A 9,808-nucleotide genomic window follows, 5' to 3' on the forward strand; every position below is an offset into this window, starting at 1 on the left:
AGACCAATGTGAGAAGTGCCCAGAAGATGAATGTCCAAACCAGAAAAAGGATCAATGTGTTGCAAAATCCAGAACTTACTTATCCTACAATGACCCCATGGGAGCAGGCTTGGCTTCTATCACTGTTTTATTTTTCATGGCCACAGTTCTAGTGATGGGGATCTTTGGTGCACACTGGAACACACCCATTGTCAAAGCCAACAATCGAAGTATCACCTGTGTCCTGCTCTCCTCTATATTGCTCGGCTTTCTGTGCTCCTTCCTATTCATTGGCCAGCCTGGGGTGGTGACCTGCTTTCTCCAGCAAACATTGTTTGGCATCATCTTCTCCATTGCTGTGTCTTGCATATTGGCCAAGACAGTCACTGTGGTGGTTGCCTTCATGGCCACCAAGCCAGGGAACAGGATGAGGAAATGGGTGGGGAAGAGACTGGCCATCTCACTCATCATTCCCTGTTGTTTCATTCAAACTGGCATCTGTGTGCTCTGGTTGGCAACTTCGCCTCCCTTCCCAGAGTTAGACACACACTCCCAAATGGGTCATATCATCATTCAGTGCAATGAAGGCTCAGACATCATGTTCTACCTTGTACTGGGTTACATGGGTCTTCTGGCCACCATCAGTTTCACGGTGGCCTTCCTCGCCCGGACATTGCCTGATTCTTTCAATGAAACCAAGCTGATCACCTTCAGCATGCTGGTCTTCTGCAGTGTTTGGATCTCCTTTGTCCCCACCTATCTGAGCACCAAGGGGAAAGACATGGTGGCCGTGGAGATCTTCTCCATCTTGGCTTCTAGTGGAGGCTTATTGGCTTGTATCTTCTTCCCCAAATGCTACATTATTTTATTCAGAGCTCAACTGAACAGTAGAGAGCAGCTAGGAAGGAAAAAATAACTGGCACATAATTCTTCAAGGTTTTTTTTTTCAATTTTTGAATCAATTTCTTCTCTTTCAACTCTCTCCATATTAATGATGAGGGGAAGGCTGTATTGATGCAGGATCCTTTAATGGCATGGAGTCCGATCACTGCAGACCAAACACTAACAGAAATAGAAATCTCACACCTTCAAAAATGAATATACCTTCTGCTGTCATACTCTCTTCTCCAAACATTTTGGCTGGCATATTTTGGGGGGAGATAATGAAATATGTTATGGTTATGGGGCCATTGCCCTTAGGTGAGAAAGAAAATAATATATGAGGTAATAAAGTTCACATCTCTGCCCCCACTTCTCGTGACTGTGGTACCCCCGTGATATTGGCCCTGAGAACAGTCAGTGTCAGAAAGACCAGGAGGCAGGAGGGCTGGGAGCCTCTTCTCTCTCTGGGGGTTGCCTGCCTTGAAGATCCTGTCTTGCTATCACTTGAGGCATCTGAAGGGCTATCCTACATCTTGTCCTCCCCTCCTCCTCCTTGTCTTCACAAGCTATCCCAACCTCTCCAGATTATTGAACAGATAGGTATTAAACGGCTTTGGCTTGCTGTGGAACTTAGATGTATAGTAGGAGGGTGGTATGGAGGCAAATCTAATTTTTATATTTAGAAGCTTCGAGAATGGCGAACATGCACTACACTTGCCCTCATCTTCTGGCAAAGTTTTCCAGATATATTCATACTGCATAGTGCTCAATGGATTGTCTCTACACTACCCTTTGTGTCCCCTACTGAGGACTGGTTGAGAAAGATTCTGCAAAATCCTGTCTGGTTTGTTTATTTACTGCATATGTAATAGGCATATTCTCTATTGTTTACTGTAGTTATATACACCTTCTTGGTCTTATATCCACCTCTTTTGCCATTTATTCTTGTATCATGCACTTGATTTGAGTCCTTTTGTTGTTGTGCTGTTGTATGTTTAGTGCCTTTCAATAAATCATTTAATTCATTTCAGCAACAATTTTGGGACTGTGTCTTTTTTGCTAGAAATCATGTACCCACCACAGGAATAAAGTCCTGCAGAAGTGGATGCCTCCTGCTTAAACAGGCCCCATTACCAACCCACTGAGATAAATGTTTTGAAACAGTTATCTGTTAATGAGTTTAAGTTGCCATTCAGATCAGTTCAGATTATAAAAATTACAGTTTTAATAACCGGACACATACATCTGCAGAGGATGAAGATTTCAGAATGGAGACATATCTGAAATGGTTTATTCCTAGGACTTTGGGGAGAGAAGAATGAAAGGGAGGCAAGCAGGTATAAATAACACAATGACTATGTCCTCATAAAACTTCTGTGAGACAGGCTAGGCTAAGGCTGACTGGCCCAGCATCACCAATGGAGCTTCACAGCAAAGTGAGAAGAGCCATTAAGGAACATCCAGGGGACCTAGGGTTGCCAACTTCATATTGGGGAATTCCTGGAGGTTTGGGGGTGGAGCCTGAGGAGGGCAGGTTTGGGGGAGAAAAGGGGTCTCTGCAGGATATAATGCAATATAGGCCACCATTACAAAGCAGCCATTTTCTATAAGGGAAATGATCTAGAAGCACTCTCAGGCTCAACAACCATGAGAACCCTGAACCCTGATCTTTGTGATAATTCCACTCTCTAACTAAATTAGCAAGATTCAAAATATGATTATGAGCTAATCCCCTTTTCTTAATTAGCTGATGATGTGCCATAAACCACGTATATTGCATGCTAATACCTGGATATGAACACTGGAGATGGAACACCATAAGCAGCCATGCAAATTTTGGTACTGCACCTCTCCGCAATAGCCTTAAAGCTGCTATCAATAGCCACAAGTTTCTGACCGTGTGATGATGGTATTTTGGCACTGTAATTGGGCAGCCTTGGAAACAGGACTTACAATCTCATCCCATACACAACCCTTCTTAGGATGGCATGCTTAATAATGCAGGAATATGCACAACCATTAACATCAAGCTCATAAATGGAATTTAGAGGGTTTGAATGAGTTCTCCAGAAGTAGCAAAAGTTTGGACAACTGTCTGTAGCATCCCTTTTATTTGTGGAATCAAGAAATCACATCTGCATTCAATCTCATTAACAGTGAGAAGAGATACTTCAGTCTAAGCCCATCTAGTGTGTGATGGGTGTCACTGTTCGAGTGTTGGTCTAAGATTGGGGAGACTGGAGTTCAAATCCTCACCTAGCCATGAATCTTAATCCATGACCCTGGGCCAGTCACACACTCGCAGCCTAACCTACCTTACAAGATAGTTGGGAGGGAAAGGGAGAGGAGGAGTAAATATTTCCTTTCAGACATAAATGAAATAATTAATCTAATTGTGTCATTGAAGGAATTCATAGCCATCTTTCCTCTCACCTTACAGACTCTTTTTTCTTTCTTTGAGACTGACTATTACACCCACTAGGGAAAGATTTGTAATAAAGAAGCAAAATTTTGTGCTGCGAATACCACGGGTGAACGTTCGTCAGTTAGCTCCTCTGGGCTGAGTGCAGGAACAGAACAGAACAGAACAGAACAGAACAGAACAGAACAGAACAGAACAGAATAGAATAGAATAGAATAGAATAGAATAGAATAGAATAGAATAGAATAGAATAGAATAGAATAGAATAGAATAGCTTTGCCATTTTCTGCAGTGCATTACAGGAGGACCAAAATGTATAACTGGGATAGATTTAAGATTAAAATTGGGCCAGGGCTCTATCGAAGCCAAAACATGGCTGCACGTGTTCAACACAGGCTACAGATCTTCTCCACAAATAAGGATGGTTTGCTGTACAAGCTAAATCAAGAAGATCGATACTACTCTCATTGGATGCAAGAAATAGATGAGAAATTATCTAATCTTGGTTTAGAAATGGATGATATACTGAGACTTGGGGAAAGTGAATCTTTATTAAGCATCAAGAATCACATAAGAGACCTCAATTACGCCAGTGCAGTGATATGGGCTCAAAGAGTATGTGCCACCCAGTTCTTTGGTATTCTTCCATCTCCAACCATCTCAGCTTACATCAAATTCCTAACAGTTCCTTGCTATTGTAGAGCATTTGTGCGTGCCTGCCTGAACACTGCCCCCTCATACCGTCCCTCCTGTAGTTTAAACCCCTTGTTTCGAGTCCTATCCTCTGTTGCCAACAGGAACAGCTCCCTTCCCTCCCCAAAGGGAGTAATAGTGTCCCCCCCCCAACCTCCTCTTCTCCAAGATGAACATTCCCAGGTTCCTTAGTCTTTCCTCAAAGGGCTTGGTCTCCAGGCCCCTGATCATCCCGGCTGCTCTTCTCTATACCTGTTACCATTTGTCCACATCCTTTTTGAAGTGAGGCCTCCAGAACTTCACACAATGCTCCAGGTGGAGCCTGAACAATGTAGTATATAATGGGACAACGACATCCTGTAATTTGAATATTATGCCTTTGTTGATAGACCGCAAGATGGTATTTACCTTTTTTGCAGCTGTATCACACTGACTGCTGATACTGAGCTTCCCAAGATCTTGTTCACATAGTTTTGTATTTTTTTACCAAGGTTCAGAACCCGGCACTTGTCCATGTTAAATCACATCTTATTCAAATCTGCCCACTTTTCCAGTGTGTTCAGATCTTCTTGAATACTATCTCTATCTTCAAGGGTGTTTGCCACTCCTCCCAGTTGGATGTCAATAATATAATATACTATCATAATATAATATATATGTGAATATGTGCCTGTTGTGAGAATTCTGTAGTTTGGATCGAGGCTAGGCCCAAACAGAACATGGAACCTTTCTTAATCTTAAAAGCACCTTCCTAAAGCTCTCTGCATATAAGTTTCATTCCATGTAAGTTTCATTTCTTGAGAGCTGGCTGAAGGTCGTAACACCCTCCTGTGACATGAATCAGATACAATCATGAGTTAATTGGCAAATGGTCCCTTGGCCTATACACGTAAAACACAGAAGGACAGAAGAGAGAAGCTTAAGGGACATCATCTTATTTGCCAAAAGGAACAGGCAGACCCTGTCCATGACTGGTGAAGTGTACAAATTCCCTTCTTATTTACAGCCTTAGCCTATGTGAGTATCAAGACAACTGTCTATCTGAAAAATATTTATACCATCCCCACGTCAGAAATACCTTAGAAGAACAAAGCCTACGTAATTGATTATTGTCAAAACATGCAGACTTTTGGAATCTTTCCCTATAAAAGATGCAGCTACAGAATGCTCATCACTGCCTCTTGGAAACGCACAGAGACCTGTTTAGTCCTGTGTGTGTCAACAAGTAGTCACGTCACTGCCTCTTGGTGAAGCACTGGGACCTGCTTGGTCCTGGGCTTTCCAATGGTAGTCACAGGACTGCCTTTTGGTAAATCACGGAGACCTGTTTGGTCCTGGGTTTGACAACAGCAGTGGCAAGAGCTCTTGTCTTATTGGGGGGAAAGGGTATTACAGTTAAGCTGTATTATTGCATGCTTTCTTGAATGATTTTCTCTCTCTCTGACTAGCAATGTAACAGTCAAGGGCAGACAGGGCTGGCTTCAGAGCTTTGTCTTGCTACTTTGTATCTCTTCTCTGGTTTTTTAAAAATAAACTACCAGTCCTGGTTAAGATCTTGTCTGTACAAAGGTGCCTTTCTCTATCTGAGACTTAGAACAGCGTCAGGGAGAGTCAGGCTAGATTGTCCTCTACATCAGCCTTGGTGAGGGGCTGCCCCAAAACAAAGAACCGACGTGGAGAGGGGGGGCCAAAATATTCATGCCACAGTGCCATCAAATCCCAAAGAATTTATGGCAATCCCAGCAAGTGAGAGATCTATGACACTGAGAGATCTCTATCTTTTGGTGCTACACCTCTGAAGATGCCAGCCACAGCTGCTGGCGAAACGTCAGGAACTACAAAGCCAAGACCACAGCAATACAGCCCGGAAAACCCACAACAACCAATAATAACATACTTTGTAAACTGGTCTGAGTGGGAGTTGATGTCCTAAAGGGCAGTATATACATTAAAAGTTACTATTGTGGCTTTTGTTGTTGTTATAAAAGATAAAGATCAAAGTCAACAGGCACTAAAGATGTAGACATATACGCAGTAGATTTAAGCACTGGTAGCTAAGGAGACTTACACCCACATAGGTTCATTAAAGTCAATGGTCTTCAAAGGGTGTAACTCTACTTAGGATTGAACTATGAGTAATTTAAAAAAACATACAGGTCAACAAATTCCTTAAAAAGTAAAATCAGGATTCTCTACCACCTGAAGTTCATTAGGTGACTGACATGTGACATGACCACCTCATTTTGTAGCACATGTACATCTCTTCTGAGATTCTTCAAAGTATCAAGAATGGAACACCCATTTTTCTGGATATCTAGAATTTGGAATATCATTCTTATCCATCTTGTGCCTCCTGATTTCACACACCACTGAAGAACTACTAGCATCTCCTTTCTTTGAGGGCTTTTTCTATGAACTAGATCAATAATATACTATACCATATGATGCCAGAATGGTTCAGGAAGGGGCTGAATGGGCTCTGGAGTCCAATTCTGATCAGGGCAGTGACAGAAGCAGAGGGAAGATTTAAAGCTAACCTCACGGCATATCCCTACCTAAGACAAACACATGAAGATGTTGCTTGCCCTATGGGGGGGAGGGGGGAAACATGCATATCAGTATGGGTCTCCTTCAATCACGACCACGTGTTCCATGCTGTCCAAAGATTTTATATCATCTTGACCAGGTTTAATTGACATCAAAGGATAGAGGGATAAAATGAAGGCCTAGTCACCCAAATGGAGGGCAGGAGATTGAAGGTATTGTGAAAGCAATGGAGCCATATCAGAGGCCTGAAAGAAAGCACTGGCCATGCTGGAGCCTCACAAAAATCATTAACAACTTTTGATAAAAACAAGGTATACAGCGACATGGTGAAACCTTGAGGCCTTGGGAAAGAAGATTATTTGCCCTGTAATTAGAAAAACATTATAATTAAACTCCTTTTTTAAAGATGCATAGCTAATGAATAATGATTACTTTGAAAATTAATTGGTAAAAGCAGCACAAGAGCTTGTGCTATACCTCATTCAGTCTATAAAAGCAACCTGTACTTCAGAGACATGGAAGATTAACTTGCATCAGGCAGGATCTGTCATATGTAGCTTTCCTATTTTATCCTTTATGCCCATGTTGGAAAAGAGACGAGGGAAAAAACTTCTTATGTCTGAGTTGATGGTTTTCTGCAAATATTTGAGTTATACTGGCCATCTATAAATTTTCTTTTTCTAATCTTTGCTGCTTTGAATAACAATTACAATTTTTCTCTTCCTTTGTGTGTATAAAACTTAAGATTCTCTAATTTCATATCATTTTTCCTACCCATAAACATTACAAGTGGATATTTTGTGCATACATTAGTAAATGATATTGTATGTTATGCATATATTATATATATCTTTATGGCAGAAAACAAAAGTATATAAATAGCACACATTCCATACAAAAATGTATATCCTGTGTTTACAAAAGAAAATTATAAATCCAAGGGCAAAAGTAGAGAAGCAAAACTGAAGAGTAAAGATTACAAGACAAACAACTGGCTACTCCTTTTCTCAGATACGCAAGCAGATATATGTGAGAAAATGAAGGTCCACAGCTGGAAGTAGATCCAGAGGAGTTAGCCGTGTTAGTCTGTAGTAGCAAAATCAAAAAGAGTCCAGTAGCACCTTTAAGACTAACCAATTTTAATTATTATAGCATAAGCTTTCGAGAGAACTTGATTCTCGAAAGCTTATGCTATAATAATTAAAATTGGTTAGTCTTAAAGGTGCTACTGGACTCTTTTTGATTTCACAGCTGGAAGTGGGTCAATATTTGGCTGGCATTCAGAAGTATGTTGCTGCTGTTATTCCTCCTGCCATTGCTGCATGATACTTTCAGCAAGAATTCAGAATCCATGAGCAGTGGGCAGCCAGGAGTTCCACAGCATTTGGAGAGCACTGGAGAGGAAATTATCATCGGCGAATGTGTATCCACTACACTCCTTGAAATGTTTTTACTCACATTTACAGAACCACCAAAGATTTCCTCAGACGGATGGTAAGTTAACTCTTTTTTGTATAAAAGATCTGTACAAAGTTTTAAAACCATTCTCATGTAATTGACAGATGAGAATACACAGGAGAGAAGACTCTGAGTGCAAAGGGCTATTTCATGTTCAGCACTTGCTAATTGCATCATCAAATGACGATTTCCAAGTGTGAAACAAAAGTCTTAAGTCTAACATCAAAATTAGAACTTCCATATTGTCTCAGACAATTTTCTTTTATTTTCAGTGGAGTCTGTTCACAAAAGCCATGAAGAGTAATCTATAATAGTGTAAGGAACCATCCATCTGTCAGTCCATATGGCCATCTGTTCATATGTCCATCTATCCATCTATGGCAGGCATAATTCATCCAAAAATAAATGTACACATCTCAAAATAGGGGAAGGGGGCTTAATAACATCCATGACCTATCAAAGCCTGTGTTGTATAGTGGTTAGAATCTTGGACTAGAATCAAGGAAATCCAGGTTCAAATCCCCCTTATGTCACATAAGTTTGCTGCCTGATTTTGGCCCAGTCACACTCAGCCAGTCCTACTTCATAAGGTTGTTATGTGGAAAAAATGGAGGGCACGAGAACAGTGCCCTCATTTAAAACTCCAAGCTTTGTGGTCTGATGTGTTAATGCAATTCTATTCATTTCTGCAAAACCCTTGATCATCCTAAAGCTGGTAGCCAGCCTTGAACCCCCTGTATTTGTGTTCTGATGTGTTAGGCCTGTCACAAATGGAATACCTTAACTTCAATGGAAAACAGCAAGGAAGGGGCATTATTGCAATGATCTGGGCAAAGATGTTCTGGCTCCCTTAATTTTGGCACTGTGGCCATTGCTTCGAGGCTGGTGACAAATTTTGTAACCCCTAGCTTTTTTTGAGATACGTGCACCGAAGACAATGTTACTTCCATTGCAGCGCATCAGGGTTATTGGAGATAATCTGAGCTAGGATGCCCCAATGCCCTTTATTTTGGAACTGCAACTCTTGCCATCATCTTGGAAATGATGGCTGAGAGTTATGCCTGTCATAGACAACTTTTGCTTCCATTGAGGTGCAGGTTGTGGCGATAACATTTGGGCCATGATATTTCTATTCCCTTCTCCTCCAGCACTAGAATCCCGATTATCATCCTGATGCCAGTGGCCAATTTTCAGGCTCCTGGCTAGAGTTGCACCCTGACCTGGATAGCCCAGGAAGCCTGATCTTGTCAGACCTCAGAAGTTAAGCAGGGTTTGCCTCGGTCAGTAATTGGATGGGAGGCCTTCAACAAAGACCAGGGTTGCAGAGGAAGGCAGTGGCAAACCACCTCTGTTGGTCTCTTGCCATGAAACCCGCACCAGAGGTCGCCATAAGTCAACTACGACTTGAGGGCAGGATTCCATTCAAGGGGCTATCGTTGCAGGGGTTACGCTTGCCGAGGTCAGCTTCTACTTCCATTGCAGATATCATAGTGGGGCTTCTGGCAGTGCGCTGCAACATTTCTATGCCTTCTGTTTTCAGCCCTGCAACTCCCGTCAGCATTCTGAAGTTAGAAGGTCATTTTCAGGCTCGTCCCTGAAAGCTACAAAATGCGACTCTCCCCAGTTTCCTGGGCACGTTTATTATGCCTGTCAGGGTCTGGTGGGGAGTGTTTCTGCCGAGCTCATGGTGCCAAAACCCCTTAGAGGTTCTTTCTAACCCATCACCTGACAATGGGCCACCATTTGGGAGAGTAGCTGCTCTGAGGCTTGGGCCTTGATTTGGCCAGGGACTTCAGATCAAGCAGAGTCCTTCCTAGGCCTGACCTA

Source organism: Eublepharis macularius, chromosome 4 (assembly GCF_028583425.1).
Source record: "Eublepharis macularius isolate TG4126 chromosome 4, MPM_Emac_v1.0, whole genome shotgun sequence".
In the NCBI taxonomy this organism is placed as follows: Eukaryota; Metazoa; Chordata; class Lepidosauria; order Squamata; family Eublepharidae; genus Eublepharis; species Eublepharis macularius.